The 17,214-nt window shown below is 38.0% G+C and overlaps 1 long non-coding RNA gene across 1 annotated transcript in view; it reads right to left on the bottom strand.

Annotated features, from left to right (window-relative positions):
• Positions 1-1,481: 1,481 nt before the first annotated feature.
• LOC133253826 (uncharacterized) overlaps positions 1,482-17,214 on the bottom strand; it is an 84,491-nt gene continuing 68,758 nt past the window's right edge. The window contains exons 2-5 of the long non-coding RNA XR_009738461.1: positions 14,164-14,265; positions 13,414-13,543; positions 2,230-2,555; positions 1,482-1,679 (exon numbers count right to left, since the gene is read on the bottom strand). This is a non-coding gene — a long non-coding RNA (uncharacterized LOC133253826). The remainder of the gene's footprint in view (positions 1,680-2,229; positions 2,556-13,413; positions 13,544-14,163; positions 14,266-17,214) is intronic.

The raw sequence follows: 17,214 nt of genomic DNA, 5'->3' as shown, positions 1-17,214 counted from the left end.
CATAGGTTTGAACTATCTCAACATAAAATCTTTAACAATTACAAAGGGGAGAAATGGTGATTTTAAGGTGGAGAAGGCTGGCAATTGACTGAGTGCTCTAGGTTGCCATCACTTGGGGTGGGATGGGTGCTCATCCTGAGCCTCCATAATGTGATCAACTTGGGAAGGGCACAGCATCATTTCTGATGAATGAATGAATGATCTGAATCTGGTCATAAGAAAACCTCATAAAAGGCCCAGGTTGAGGGACATGCTATCAAATGAAATGTCTATACTCTTCAATCTATCAATGTCATGAATCCATGACTAAGATTAAGGAAAAACTAAGGAAATGCTCCAAATTAAAGAAAACTAAAGAGTGGTAAAAATAACCACAATGCATGATTCTGGATGTTAAAGGAAAAAGCTGCTATTGCAAAAGCTGTCAAAATTTGAATGGGGTCTGTGGACTAAAAGGTAGTGTGTATCAATTTCTTAATTTGGAGGATTATTTGGGATTAGGAGGAGAATATCTTTGTTTTTAAGAAATGTGCACTAGAGTTTTCAGTATTGTGTCTACATGAGATATGGAAATATTCTGAACTGTCCATGCAAATTTTCTGTAAGTTTGAAATAGTTATTTTTTTAAAGTCTTAAATAAAATTTTTCATAATTTGGAGGAAGTAATTTGCAACACAGATGGAAAAAATAAAGTACACAGAGCTTCCTTCATAACAGGAGCTAAAATAAAAGGGTTTTAATTCATTATTAAAAAAATTAAGTGCCATTCCATAGCATTTCACATGTGCCTCACACCAAACTCTATGAAAATGACTAAATATAGATGATAAAATGCTTTGTAGTTTTGATTCACAGGTATCACTGGAATTTGAATAAGTAAAAAGAAAACTAAGGTTATAATTTTCAAACTTTCTGAAAATTCCTGGTGATTCATCTGTTTTATAAACATTGAGCTCACATGTCATTATAAAAATATGCTTTCAAATAAAAAAATATGATAAAAATACATTCAATAACACATAGATTTATAATTTAGAAAGAAAACCCATACTACACTGAAATACATTCTATACCAAATAAGAAACCACCAATACATTCACTTGAGCCACTTTTTCTTGACACCTCTATACAGATATTTGAATTTATTGCAAATGTGTCATTTTTTAACAATTAATAAATGTGCCTGAATTTCTTCTTTTTATTCCAGAGAGATTCTGGCTGTATAAAAAGTGCAAATTCAGATACTAATTCTTAACAGTATGAACTGTAACGTTTCTTGAATCAATTTTACTTTTCAAATAAAAATACAGAAAACAATTGGATAGTAAAAACAATATAACCCTGCAACTATCTTTTCTAACTCTTGTTTTATAATCTTTTCTAACTCTTGATTTTGAGTACCAATGTTCATAGGAACAGTCTCTTAACATGACTGATTTAATAGTAAGCAAACGGTATAAACTGATCTTACAACTGGTATATTGTTTTCATTTATTTTATTATTTTACTTATTTATTTTTGGCCATGTCTTATGGCATGTGGGATTTCAGTTCCCCAATCAGGGATCATACCTGTGCTCCCTGCAGTGGAAGCATAGAATCTTAACCACTGGACCACCAGTGAAGTCCTTCATCTGTTAAATGCTAATTTTTTTTAATAGATGTTTAAGGAAGAGAGTTCTGCAAAAAAAGAAAAGAAAAAAAAATTAAAAACAACAGTGAAAGATATTGTTTTAAAATATGTTGTGAGACAAGGTACATTCTTCTTTAATTTTGTTAGGTGATCAACAAGAACAAAATAGAAAAGTCAGGTCATTCTGGAAAAGTGGGCTCCTATCTTTTAAATGGCATATTTTGCCAGATAATCTGGAAGACGGTGGAGTTAATGACTGATAATGAAACACAACTGTATGTCATATGACGTCTTTAGCTTCTTTGTAATACAAAAACCTACCTTGTTTCAGTTAAAGCCAATTTTGATTAGCTGTAAATAGATTTTTTTACTGTTGATCTTTAGCAAGTTATGTTATCTTTCTAACCAGTGCTTATCTTATATTTAAAAAGGGGGTAGCAGTTCTAGAATATTGTGAGAATTAAATAAGCCATGAAAGAATTTCTAGCATAATGTCTGCCCCAAATACAGTTTGCTCTAAAATCATTGTGAAAGCAACTTAATGATTCATACTTAATGAAACATTATTTACATTTAACTATGGGTATAAATACTTACCTATTTGTTTTTTTTAATTAATGAGATGAACGTTATTTAGAATTGTCCTTGTTTTTTTAAGGGAAGAGTAGAGCAGAAGAATAGGCCTGTGATTTCAGAAGTGCTGGAGGATGACTCTGAGTAGAGTGATCCAGAGCTTAATCCACTTTCCCTGATGAGGTCATCCGTACAATAGAGAAAGCATCTGCTTGTTTGTAAAGTGATCAGATTCAAAGTACCAGGCATTGTCTGTTGAAATATTTCTTTTCACTTGTAGATCTCCAATCTTTGCCTTTATATGCAGTCTGACAAGTGAAGTGAAATGCCAATAGACTTCTCTCAACAAACTAAGAGGGGATAGAGCAGAGAAGAAAAGGAATGTAGTTAGAGAAAGGGTCCAGGACTTCACACAGATGACACCCACTTAGGAAAAAACAAACAAACTTTAGCCTCAGCAGAAGCAAGACAAGCCAGAGGGCTTCCCACAGTCAAAAACTGGGATCTATCCCAGGCTAGATCCAATTAATAAAACAAACTAATCCTGATTGGTTCACCCATCTTACCTAGAAACAAAGTCAACTGCTTAGAGTTCACCTAATTGTTCACATGTCGTTAAATAATTATCCAAGAACACCAAGTACATCAAAATCATCTTTAATGTGTGTAAATGTGTAATCATTTTTAAAAAACAATAACTGGCAAGGGGTTTCCCTGGTGGCTCAATGGTAAAGAATCTGCCTGCCAATGCAGCGGCCCCTGGCTCGATCACTGATTAGGGAAGATCCCAAATGCCTCAGAACAACTAAGCCTGTATGCCACAACTATTGAGCCTGGTGCTCTAGAGTCCAGGGGCCACAACAAGAGAAGCCACTGCAATGAAAAGCCCAACCACCGCAACTAGAGAGTAGCCCCCGCTCACTACAACTGGAGAAAAGCCCACGCAGCAGTGAGGACCCAGCACAGCCAAAAATTTTAAAAAAACAAACAAAAAACACAGTAACTAGCAAGACTGTTGATATATTATCCATACTTCCTCAGTTAATTGCCACTGCTTCCCCCATACTATGGGCTTCCCTGGTGGCTCAGATGGTAAAGATTCTGCCCGCAATTCAGGAGACTCAGGTTCAATCCCTGGGTCAGTAAGATTCCCTGGAGAAGAGAATGGCTTCCCACTGCAGTACTCTTGCCTGGAGAATTCAATGGAAAGAGGAACCTGGCGGGCTACAGTCCATGGAGTTGAAGAGTAGGACACTACTGAGCAACTAACACTTCCACTTTCCCACAAACTATTCCCTCAACTCTGCCACTAGCATTAGAAAACAACTAGCTGCTCTTTCAACTACAAAATTCTCATAAGCATTGCCTGCCTTTCCCCAGGTCTTTATTTTTTTGGCCTTGACTCTCCCTTCCCCTATTTTTAAGCATGCAAAGAGATTCAGTAGAGCACAGGGCACTGAAAAGAATCCATGAATGTTGTGTGACCTTAAACACATCAGAAAATGTTCATCTGAAAAATATGTATAATTTCTATCTCATAAGGATAGAGAATTAAGGAAGTTAATCCATGTAAATTGTTTAGAATAGGACAGCACAAGACAGGTACTGTTTCAACTGGGGAATCACACATCCCTCTTTCCTCGAGCTGGTCCCATTTATGACTGTTGCCTCAACTTCCCAATTACTTTGCCATTTGTCATTCTCAGGAGGTCCTGGTTTGGATGAAAATTCATGTGTACAACCTGTGTGAAAATGGTGATTATTGTTATTAGTAAACTAAAAAATTTTAGTAGTTTATTCTTGATTGCAAATGGTAAAGTTAGTAGTAGTAGTAGTAGTAAACTGTAATCACTTTTAGTAGGTTACTCTTGACTACAAATGCACATATATGTTGAGATATTAATACATGTTGAGATATTCCAGAATCATTATAGTGATAAAAAGAACTAATTCTTTTTAGAACATTTACTTGCTGTATGATTTGAAGGAAGTTATCTCAACTTTCTTAAACTCAAATCCTCTGCAGTAAAACCAGATAATACATAGTCTCTGAACTCAACTGCTGTAAGAATCCAATAACATAGTATATATGAAAATACTTTGTCAATTATAGCACTTGATACAAATGAAACATAATTCTTAGACTAAAAATTGAATTAAAATATCATGTTTCCATAAACGCCATATTTAGAAGATGTCTTAATATTTCTACAAGGTTTCTATGTAGCTGGGCCTTCCCAAGTGGCTCTGTGGTAAAGAATCTGCCTGGAATGCAGGAGACACAGGTTCGGTCCTTGGGTCAGGAAGATCCCCTTAAGGAGGAAATAGCAACTCACTCCAGTATTCTTACTGGGATAATCCCATGAACAGAGCAGCCTGGCGGGCTAGAGTCTATGGAGTTGCAAAGAGTCAGACTTGACTGTGCAACTAAGCATGCATGCTTACACATCGCTATGTACCTAAAAGTATAAATGTACTACTAGATTTACGATCCTTTTTTTAAAAAGCATTAAAAGATCAAAATGACCTGTTTGCTCAACCATGCACTAAAAACTCTTTAACAGTACTTCCTACTTATTTACTTGCTCCGGGTGCTTGAATAGGCACAACAGAATCAGTCAAGTGCATGGTTTCAAGTCTTTGCCATTAATGAGCTGAACAGCATTAAGCAAATTCCTTAATGAATCTGGGTCTCAATGGGGTAATGTTATCACCTATTTTAACAAAATTATGAGCTATAAGTAAGATCATGATTATAAAAGTCTTAGCACACACACACAAAAAGTCTCAGCACAGTGACCTTGCTGTGCCTGATATACAGGAAAATCTGAATGTTACCTATTGAATAAATTTTTTAATTTTTATTTTACACTGGAATATAGTTGATTTACAGTGTTGTGTTAGATTCAGTTGTACAGCAAAGTGATTCCGTTTATTGTATGTAATTTTAGCATACTGTTATACATAGTTCTTAGCAAAGCACAATGGCACCCCACTCCAGTACTCTTGCCTGGAAAATCCCATGGATGGAGGAGCCTGGTAGGCTGCAGTCCATGGGGTCCCTGAGGGTCGGACACGACTGAGCGACTTCCCTTTCACTTTTCACTTTCATGCATTGGAGAAGGAAATGGCAACCCACTCCAGTGTTCTCGCCTGGAGAATCCCAGGGACGGGGAGCCTGGTGGGCTGCCGTCTTTGGGGTAGCACAGAATCGGACACTACTGAAGTGACTTAGCAGTAGCAGTAGCAGCAAAGCACTGAGGTCAGTTCAATCTCTCTATTTTAGAATGCATTTTATCATTGTAGAGTAGGAGGAGGCCAACAAACAGATGACTTAGTTCCTGACCCTAAAAAAATTCTACATTGTATCTTAAGGTTGGCAAGAGGGCAGCTGTTAACTGAGGTCAGCAAATGTTTAACAATACTCTGTGCAGAATACTCTGTTAGGCACAGTGAAATATAAGAAAATGAGTAAAAGTTCAATGAAAATTATAATACTGAGGTCTCATGAAGATAAGCCCATGGACAATCACCTTTTGGACTCACTCTGAAGGTCAGGACAGGCAGGGAGAAGGCAAGAACAATCTAGGTGGGGCTGGAGAAAGAAATAAGAATTTATTTCCAGACATTTAGCTGACTGTTGGAGTTAAAGTGCATATATGAACTACTGGTGTGAAATTTAAAAACAAGACAATCAATTTTTAAAGTCTCTGTAACAACCGTGCTCGCAATAATTTACAAAATAGTTACAATTCACTTACTAAATTTATTGTGTCGTGGTTAGCTGGTATTGGAGGTTTCAGAGGTCAAAGGCATTGGGACCATACTGAACCTTTGAAAATCATTTCAAGTAGGATGATCCTGCTTTTTTATATTATGTTTTACTTATATAAGCCCAAATTATAATCATGATACCTAATTACCTTTTGCTCTCTCATTGACAGAACAGATAATGCCTTAAAAAGTGTCTTCCAGTTCTAAGATTTGGCCTGTTCACTTTTCAGAATGTCAGAGATCTTTGGGGGGTAAGGAACAAAAAAAGGTTGCAGGTGTAGAAAATGCAGATGTGGGGAGGGGAAAAACTAGTGTTCAATATCCTCTGGTTTGTATGGAGCCGTGCCAACATTTGCAGTGGTACTGAACCCTGCTAAGCAAATAGTATTTACTCCAAAAGGCACTTTGGAAGAGAGAACCAGAGCAACATCCTCCTACTATAGCTCCTGCTCCTTCCTCCAGCAACTCTGTAACCTGGAGGAATACAGCCGGTCCCCTCATCCAGGGATAATGCATTTGGTTGAATGTGTGGATCCAGAGGGCCAACTGCAGTACACCCTTTCACTTAAGGGACTGGAACATCTGTGGATTTTGTTATCCACAGGAAGTCCTGAAACCAGTCCCCCACCCCCACACCTGCACATACCTATATACACACTACACAGTCTGTGCTATTTCTCTCAGTTTCAGTGGCCTGCCTGCACATTCAACTGTGGTGACACTGACTGCCACTGTTTTTTTTCTCCACTCTATTATGTTTCCCTTCACGCAAAGGGGAAGCTAGAGACATCCCTCCCTGACTAAATGGCCTCTATATCTAGAAAAACATGGAACTACTGTAAGGAGAGAATAAAGACCCCAGTGTGTCTCTATTTCTGTATCTACTTTTTTTCTAAAATCTGAAATATACACTCTGTGGGCCTAGACATTCCAACATCAGAGTTAGGTTCTATAATTTTGCATCACTCTATTATCCCCCAAAGAATTCAAATTTAACATAGTTTTCAGCTTAAAAGTGGCATAAAATAAAATTTCAGAAAATGTCATGGCAACACATCAAAGATTTAATGTCAGGTTTCCTTATGTTCATTGCATTGCAAAAGGCAACCACCAGTTATGCAACTTTAGAATGATATTTTACTTTGTAATTAAAAACCAGGTTCCTTGTATTTGGTATTTGTAGAGCATATGTGCAAAGCAATTGCTCCTTGGGAAGGAAAGATGATATGAACTTTGAAAGACCTCTGCCTGCAAGGCTGCTGTAAATAAGCTGTTCTCCTCTGTTAGCGTGGAGCACCTAACAACACTTAGATGTGTTATCATGGAATCACCAAAGAGCAGGCAAGTATAAGCCCCTTGTTCAAAACTTGGAATAAATTTTATAAGATTGTTTCTTCGTTCAACATGACAAATACTGCCTTCGTTTAATTACAGTATTGAGAACTTCATCTGATATGGTCTCGGCCTTTGTTTTTCAATCCTAAATCAACATTATTGGACTATTTGAATATAATTTGAATAATACTGCACCAATTGATCTGATGCTGAGGAAAAGGAGGTATCTGTAAAACTGCCTAAATACACCACCTTGTTTATGGTCTCTTGCTTCTCCTTTAGCTGTAGCGCTCCCACAATGAGAGATGTACATTTAATAAAGTCTCTTCACTTGAAGTCCATTGATCTTGGTGAACTTCTCCTATATGCTGATATGGTAGGCATCCCTTATTCTGATACAATACAGCTTCAATGTGCCTAAATAAATAAGAGTACTACAAAGATTTCCTGGTGGCTCAAGAATGGTAAAGAATCTGCCCAAAATACAGGAGACCTAGGTTCAATCTCTAGGTTGGGAAGATCCCCTGGAGAAGAAAATGGCAACCCACTCCAGTATTCTTGCCTGGAAAATCCCATGGGCAGAAGACCCTGGGAGGCTACAGTCCATGAGGTTGCAAAGTCAGACACGACTGAGTGACTAACACTTTCCACAAAGATTTAAAGTATTACTTCATTATTTATTTTCAACCAGTGGAGTAAACACTTTCTATATAATATAAAGGTCCAATAACTTAAAGCACAATCATAAATAGAGGCATCTAAGCAAAGAACATACTTTAATTGGTATACTAATAAAACCTCAACTATGTAGACAGCAAAGTTTTTTCATATTACTGAATCATTCCCTCTGTAAATGCCAAATCATTTTAATATTTGAACAATTTTAAATGGAAATTATTCTTAAATATATTACCCAACTTTCTACATGACATGAGTTTGAGCAAGCTCCAGGAGATGGCAAAGAACAGGGAAGCCTGGCATGCTGCAGTCCATACGGTTACAGAGTCAGACGTGACTCAGCTACAGAACAACTACCACCTTGCTGCTGCTGCTGCTATGTCGCTTCAGTTGTGTCCGACTCTGTGCGACCCCATAGAGGGCAGCCCACCAGGCCCCCCCATCCCTGAGATACTCCAGGCAAGAACACTGGAGTGGGTTGCCATTTCCTTCTCCAATGCATTAAAGTGAAAAGCGAAAGTGAAGTCACTCAGTCATGTCCGACTCCTAGCGACCCCATGGACTGCAGCCTACCAGGCTCCTGCGCCCACCTTAAAATATGAAATATTGATCACAAGAAAAATTTTTTCACAGTGACTTGAGGCCACTTTGATCATCAATTATAATATCACACTCTAATATAAAAATGACCTCAAAATCTAAAGAACTCTTTTCTCTGTTATTAAATGACTCCAGGCAGTTGTTCAACTTACTGTAGCATTTCATAGTTTGCAATTCCTTGCAAGTCATTGAGTGCTTAAATTTTCCTTCTGATTCTGGTCATTGTACATGGGAGGAGTAAAATGCATCCTCTTTTTATTACTGTTTCTCTGCTTTGAACTTAGGAACTATACCAAGAAAGGTTGTTGGTACTGCATACAAACCATGAGTTCACAAACATCAGCTAAGGACTCGGACATGTCTGCCAACAAAGCTTTGAGCTTTCGTATGTGGACTTTGTAACGTTTGTGTTGTCTATTCAGAGGTTTTCATACAGCTCAAGCCCTGCACTATTATATCAAGTAGGAGATTCACAATAGAGCTGCTGATTCACTGAGTTCTCCATCACAAGGGTATCACTCTGCTATAATTGATTCAAACTTCATAGAAGGTAGGTATTGATTTGTTATTTGATTTATTACTGATTCCTAGTAAAGAGCTTTAATAAGATGTAGTCAGTTATTCTACTTAAAATAACAATGTTTTAAGCACTAAACAAAACAAAGTCAGGAAAAACTTCAAATGATAGTTGATTCTGAAAAATTCACCCTTGGTTGGTAATATACTAAACTTTAAACATGTGATATAGGATAGAATTTAAAAAACAAGCCTAACTACTTTACAGCCTATCCATGGTGCTGCAATAAGAGAAGTGTAAGACTCAACTTACAATATAGTCCCACAGCACAGACTCTAAATGTGATGTTTAAGCAAAACTCTACTCTTGGACTAGAATTTTATTCAAGTTTGTACACTGTAATATTAAGAATCCAGCATTGTACAAACACAATGCTAGATTTCAAACAGCACTAAGCAGGTGATTAAAACTGGAGGAAGAAGAGTGATGACTCTCATTTTATATTGTACATTTATATATCAGTTCAGTTCAGTCACTCAGTCGTGTCTGACTCTTTGCGACCCCATGAATCGCAGCATGCCAGGCCTCCCTGTCCATCACCAACTCCCAGAGTTTACCCAAACTCATGTCCATTGAGTCGGTGATGCCATCCAGCCATCTCATCCTCTGTCGTCCCTTCTCCTCCTGCCCCCAATCCATCCCGGCATCAGGGTCTTCTCCAATGAGTCAACTCTTCGCATGAGGTGGCCAAATATTGGAGTTTCAGCTTTAGCATCAGTCCTACCAATGAATGCCCAGGACTGGTCTCCTTTAGGATGGACTGATTGGATCTCCTTGCAGTCCAAGAGACTCTCAAGAGTCTTCTCCAACACCACAGTTCAAAAGCATCAATTCTTCAGTGCTCAGCTTTCTTCACGTCCAACTCTCCCAGCCATACATGACCACTGGAAAAACCATAGCCTTGACTAGATGGACCTTTGTTGGCAAAGTAATGTCTCTGCTTTTGAATATGCTATCTAGGTTGGTCATAACTTTCCTTCCAAGGATTAAGTGTCTTTTAATTTCATGGCTGCAATCACCATCTGCAGTGATTTTGGAGCCTAAAAAATTGAAGTCTGCCAGTGTTTCCACTGTTTCCCCATCTATTTCCCATGAAGTGATGGGACCAGATGCCATGATCTTCGTTTTGTGAATGTTGAGCTTTAAGCCAACTTTTTCACTCTCCTCTTTCACTTTCATCAAGAGGTTCTGTAGTTCCTCTTCACTTTCTGCCATAAGGGTGGTGTCACCTGCGTATCTGAGGTTATTGATATTTCTCCTGGCAATCTTGATTCCAGCTTGTGCTTCCTCCAGCCCAGAGTTTCTCATGATGTACTCTGCGTATAAGTTAAATAAGCAGGGTGACAATATACAGCCTTCACGTATTCCTTTTCCAATTTGCAATGAGTCTGTTGTTCCATGTCCAGTTCTAACTGTTGCTTCCTGATCTGCATATAGGTTTCTCAAGAGGCAGGTCAAGTGGTCTGGTATTCCCATCTCTTTCAGAATTTTCCACAGTTTATTGGGATCCACACAGTCAAAGGCTTTGGCGTAGTGAATAAAACAGAAATAGATGTTTTTCTGGAACTCTCTTGCTTTTTTGATGATCCAGTGGATGTTGGCAATTTGATCTCTGGTTCCTCTGCCTTTTCTAAAACCACTTGAACATCTGGAAGTTCACAATTCATGTATTGCTGAAGCCTGGCTTGGAGAATTTGGAGCATTACTTTACTAGCGTGTGAGATGAGTGCAATTGTGCGGTAGTTTGAGCACTCTTTGGCACTGCCTTTCTTTGGGATTGGAATGCAAACTGACCTTTCCAGTCCTGTGGCCACTGCTGGGTTGTCCAAATTTGCTGGCATATTGAGTGCAGCACTTTCACAGCATCATCTTTCAGGATTTGAAATAGCTCAACTGGAATTCCATCACCTCCACTAGCTTTGTTCATAGTGATGCTTTCTAAGGCCCACTTGACTTCACGTTCCAGGATGTCTGGCTCTAGGTGAGTGATCACACCATCGTGATTATTTTGGTCGTGAAGATCTTTTTTGTACAGTTCTTCTGTGTATTCTTGCTTAACTTTTTATATGTATAGCTTAACTTTTTAAAATAATATGTGTGTGAATATATATACGCAATTGTTTTTGGAAAATTCTTTTCACTACAAATAAAAATCACAAAACTCTTAATTCCATTTCAAACAAAATTTCACTTTACTCTGTGGAATGACTCATATAAATCAATTTCTGCTACTTACTTATTCCTTAAAATTTATTCAGGTTGGGTGTTGTTTTAGTTAGCTAGGGCTGCTGAACAAAGTACCACAAACTTAGTACTTTAACAACAGGAGTCTTTTATCTCCCCCTTCCAGAGGCTAGAAGCCCAAAAACTAAAAAAAAAAAAAGAAAGAAAGAAAGAAAGAAATCCAAAAACAAGATGTTGACAGGGTTGTTTTTTCTGAGGGGTATGAGAGAAAGATCAGTTCTAAGCCTTGCTCCTTGGTCTTTTTCAAGTTCACATGGTATTTCCCCGTATATGTCTTTGTTTCCAAATTTCCCCCTTTTATAGGAACACCAGTTATACTGGATTAATGCTCACTCTAAAGACCTTGAACTCAATTACTCTTTGTAAAGACCCCATCTCCACATAAAATAATATCCAGAGGTGCTAGGCATTAGGACTTCAACAGACAAATTTTGGTGGCACTCATTCAACTCACAACAGGTGTCAACAATTTAATAGCCCTCATGGAGCCTGATTCCTCCAGTTCCTTTTTTATCAAGACTGCTTTGGCTATTTGGGGTCTTTGGGGCAGAACCAGTCAATTGGGCCATTTTCTGAAGCAGTTTTGTTCCCAATACCTCCCTAGCCCTATTGTGATACCACCTCTGTCTTCCTCTCAGATTCTGCTCTCAATTCCAGCAAAGGTGGAGGCAGCCACAGATCACCCCTGCCGTCAAGCAAGTCCTGTGACAACTCCATTTTCATAGTCTTTTCTTTGTTCTCAGGGAAGTAATTCAAAGAGTAGCTGAAAAATATCTTTATATGAAGACAGAAATTTTCCTGAAAGTTGAGAATCCTGCCTACACACTTCCTACACAGACAAAATCGGCATTTAATTTTTTCCTTAGAGGATACATTATTGCTTGAAAACTCGTTTTGTTAGTGCTGGCACAACAGCATATTCAAGCATGTTAAAACCAAGAAAAAAAACAAAACAAAATATACAGATACTGTGGCTAGGAGACTCATTTTACCTAGTGCTGGGTGAATGTTTTTATGATAAAAGTGTGTATCTTAGGGTAACATCCATTAATATCTTCCTGATCCCTATTTTCTGAAGTTTTTACACTAAACTATCTGAGATTTCCTACATTTCTTATTTTAAAAGAAAATTTCAAAAATAATTGTCCTTATAGATAGAATCATAAAAAGGATCTTTAGCAACTAGCCATTGTAAACCTTCGATTCCCAGATTAGGAAACTGAACCCAAAGGCTTGGTGATGCCAAGTTAATCACCAGCAGAAAATGGTCTTCATTAGAAGGAAGATCCCCCAGGTTCTATGCATGCTTTCACAATACTTACAATAAGGAGACATTATAGAATCTTTACAAAAATAATTAATTTGTGGGGAAAAATAACCACTACCCTAGTAGCTCAGCCTGCAAAGAAGGAGACCCCAGTTTGATTTCTGGGTCGGGAAGACCCCCTGAGAAGGAATAGGCTACCAACTTCAGTATACAAGGACTTCCCTGGTAGCTCAGATGGTAAAGAATCTGCCTGCAGTATGGGAGATCTGGGTTTGATCCCTGGGTTGGAAAGATCCCCTGAAGGAGGGCATGGCAACCCACTCCAATATTCTTGCCTGAAGAATCCCCATGGACAGAAGGGCCTGGCGGGCTACAGTTCATGGGGTTGCAAAGAGTCGGACGTGACTGAGCAACTAAGCACACAGCACATATACCTAAAATCTGGAATGTATTTGTTAGTTTTAAATAGTTCTGGTGTAAGAGGAAGATGGAATTTACTGCCAATAAGTTCACATTTTATACTGAGTTTGTCCATGAGAACAGAAGATTACCACAGAACTATAGAATATAAAATAATGATATATTTTGAAAAGCAATTTTCTTCAAATTAAAAAATAAAAAGCTAATACAGACCACATAAATCAACTAGAGAGAGAGCTCCTATTTTTAATACAATATTTTCATCAGCTTTCTATATAGCGTATTTTAAATGTTTTTTAAAATATCTACTCACTTTGATATCCTATTCTTCAATCTGTAAATCATATTCTTCCTGTCAAACCTGTCATCCACATCAAATCTAGAATGGGATGCCTGGCTCTTTTTCCACACATTTGGGATATCCCTTGTTGAGTGAATTAGCACTGATAATGGTAAAAACAAACAAATAAAATACATACAGTATATACACAATCATTTGATCCTGACTACATGTATAATTAATTTGGGAGCAGAAAGGTGATTAAATCCACAAGACTCTTATTTTGAAACTTTTAATTTTTTCAGAATTTCAGGAAATGGTTCCAGTAATTACTAAATAGATTAAGCCTTTAGCTACTGAAATTCATTTTAGAAGTAGCAATACCTAGACTTAAACAAAATGGAAAGTTAAGGCAGTGATTTTCTAAAGTTAGAGGAACAAGAACTTCTAAATAATGAAGACTTCAGAGGGACTCAAATGAAATCCCTTTCTGTTTCAAACCTAGTAGCTGATAATCTTTCTAATATTTTCTAATAGATTTCCTACTTTAGCAAACAGAGTAAAAATTGCTGCTTTAATCCCTTTTATGATTGAAAATGTTACAGTGCCTTAGAGTCATTGATGACAATTACAATAAAGTGGCTCTGCAGATTTAACTGGGAAAATATGACATACTAATGTTAATCTACATTGACCCTAAGAAATATCATGCAATTATTCTGTTGCCTTTTAAAGTCTTTGAAATGAGCTGCTTTTTCTTGTTTGAATTTTAGAGCTACTCACAGACTCTTAGCAGAAGTATGGTGCAGTCACATTCTTTTCTCAACTGGATCACCATGGAGCCTGCCAATTTCTATGATTTGTCTTTCTTCTTGTAGAGAAATCCTAAGAAAGCAAATGATGGTTCCTTACAATTTCACTTTACTGAATTCAAGTTAATTAAGGGTTTCAAAAATCTAAATTAAGGTAACATACACATGAAATAAAGGTTTCTTTCTTGATTCATCTAGTTGAATTCTATTGTGCAATTATCTATATTTATTATTCAAGTCCTATATATATAAAGACTTCCCTGGTGGCTCAGCTGGTAAAGAATCCACCTGCAATGTGGGAGACCTGGGTTTGATCCCTGGGTTGGGAAGATCCCCTGGAGAAGGGAATGGCTACCCACTCCAGTATTCTGGCCTGGAGAATTCTATGGACTGTACAAAGAGTTACAAACAGTTACAGTTACAAAGATTGTACAAAGGGGTTACAAAGAGTCTGATACGACAGAGACTTTCACTCACTCACTTATATAAAAAAGAGCATTCCCTTAAGTTCTAAATATTTCCCTCATGGTTTTCCTTTGAATATTAATAGTTTAAAGAATAACTGTATTTTTTTCAGATATTAGAAATAACCTTTTATGTATTTTGAGATCTAAGAAAGTCTTAAGTTTATGGGAGGTTAAAATATTAAAGGAAAGAGTACTTGAAATAAGCAAGCTGTCAGAACAGTTTCATCCTATAAAGATCTACAACCTAACCAGTTTTATTGTAATGGAATTTCATATACATATTAATACATTCATACACACATATACATATGGATTTGATGGGATTAGTCCTGAGCACAGTTTAATAAGACAGTGATGTTGCTCAAACTGTGCCCATAAAACACCTTAGAATAGCAGTAGAGGAACCACCACGTTCAGTTCAGTTCAGTCGCTCAGTCGTGTCCGACTCTTTGTGACCCCATGAATCGCAGCACGCCAGGCCTCCCTGTCCATCACCAACTCCCAGAGTTCACTCAGACTCACGTCCATCGAGTCAGTGATGCCATCCAGCCATCTCATCCTCTGTCATCCCCTTCTCCTCCTGCCCCCAATTCCTCCCAGCATCAGAGTCTTTTCCAATGAGTCAACTCTTCCCATGAGGTGGCCAAATTACTGGAGTTTCAGCTTTAGCATCAGTCCTTCCAAAGAAATCCCAGGGCTGATCTCCTTCAGAATGGACTGGTTGGATCTCCTTGCAGTCCAAGGGACTCTCAAGAGTCTTCTCCAACATCACAGTTCAAAAGCATCAATTCTTCGGCGCTCAGCTTTCTTCACAGTCCAACTCTCACATCCATACATAACCACAGGAAAAACCATGGCCTTGACTTTGTTGGCAAAGTAATGTCTCTGCTTTTGAATATGCTATCTAGGTTGGACATAACTTTCCTTCCAAGGAGTAAGCATCTTTTAATTTCATGGCTGCAGTCACCATCTACACTGATTTTGGAGCCCAGAAAAATAAAGTCTGACACTGTTTCCACTGTTTCCCCATCTATTTCCCATGAAGTGATGGGACCGGATGCCATGATCTTCATTTTCTGAATGTTGAGCTTTAAGCCAACTTTTTCACTCTCCTCTTTCACTTTCATCAAGAGGCTCTGTAGTTCCTCTTCACTTTCTGCCATAAGGGTGGTGTCATCTGCATATTTGAGGTTATTGATATTTCTCCTGGCAATCTTGATTCCAGCTTGTGTTTCTTCCAGTCCAGCATTTCTCATGATGTACTCTGCATAGAGGTTTCTAGCATATTGTGACAAGAGTACCCTGATTACTGACAGTAGTATTTAGCTACAATTGGAGAAAAAAAAATGCCTCTTAAAAGATAAATATGTAAAGTAAATGACCACTAGTTTCATTCCCCTGCCACAGAAAGGACAGAGCTTGCCTATTTATCGCTCCTGTTTGATGGTAGGCTCCACCGACTACAATTAGTGAATGCAGTTACCCTGCTGGAAGAAAGGCACTCTCTTGTCTGGTAGTGCTTGCACAATGAGTCCCAGGAGCAGGCACTGTGGTTCCACCAGAGGCATGCTGGTAATGTCAGCCACTCCAGAGCCAGGAACATATTTTCAGGCCTCATCCTGAGCTTGGTCAGCAGGCAGAAAGGTTTCCACACTCCTGCCATTATTATTTTCTCTCTGGTCCTGCTCCACTTGTGTTCAGCCTCACAGGTTTTCAAATACTAAAAGATTTCATTAATGAACATAACCATATTTCAAATCAAAAATCATATTTCAAAAGATATCAGTCCTCTCCCAAATCAAATGTTATTCAATGTCATTAATAATCCCGATGAAAATTCTCAGCCACAGAAAATTCATAGTTTAATCAAGACCTTAGAAGGGTTGTGTGTTAGTCACTCAGTCGTGTCCAACTCTCTGTGTGACCCCATGGACTGTAGCCCACGAGGCTCCTCTGCCTATGGAATTCTCCAGGCAAGAATACTGGAGTGAGTTGCCATTTCCTTCTCCAATTAGAAGGGTTAACATTTTCCAAAAAGCTTTTTTCCCCACAGGGTAAAATAATATCTTCTCTGCTTAGTTGCAAAGAAACATTATTTGAGACATACTCAAATATCTCTTTTGTTACTTATATTCATGACTTCCCACTGGCCCAACTTTTCATTGCACACCTGTGCTAAGAACATGGTTATATGCCCTCTTGGTGAAAAATTTTAGGCATATTCTATAACTTTGCTCAATCCGATTCTTCTGTCATGTTCCCCAAACCCATCCCTGTCTGCTAGTCATAACCTGACTTATCACATCAAATCTTCTCTTAGAGCTATCTGCCTACATATTATTCTCCCCTACAAGACTGACAACTCTTTAAGATAGAAACAGTCTTCCTTACCCTTGAACCTTCTAAGTCTTATATTAGTATACTGCCCTGCTGACCTTCAGGGATGCTGTGGAAATCATGGAAGATACAGATGTGAAAATATTTTGAAAATGGGAAGAAAATCTCACTCCAAAAGCAAGATACAATATTAATCTATAGATAATAAACAATGCAAA

Source organism: Bos javanicus, chromosome 9, assembly GCF_032452875.1.
Source record: "Bos javanicus breed banteng chromosome 9, ARS-OSU_banteng_1.0, whole genome shotgun sequence".
Lineage (NCBI taxonomy): Eukaryota > Metazoa > Chordata > Mammalia > Artiodactyla > Bovidae > Bos > Bos javanicus.
This window is presented reverse-complemented; position numbering and strand designations above follow the sequence as displayed.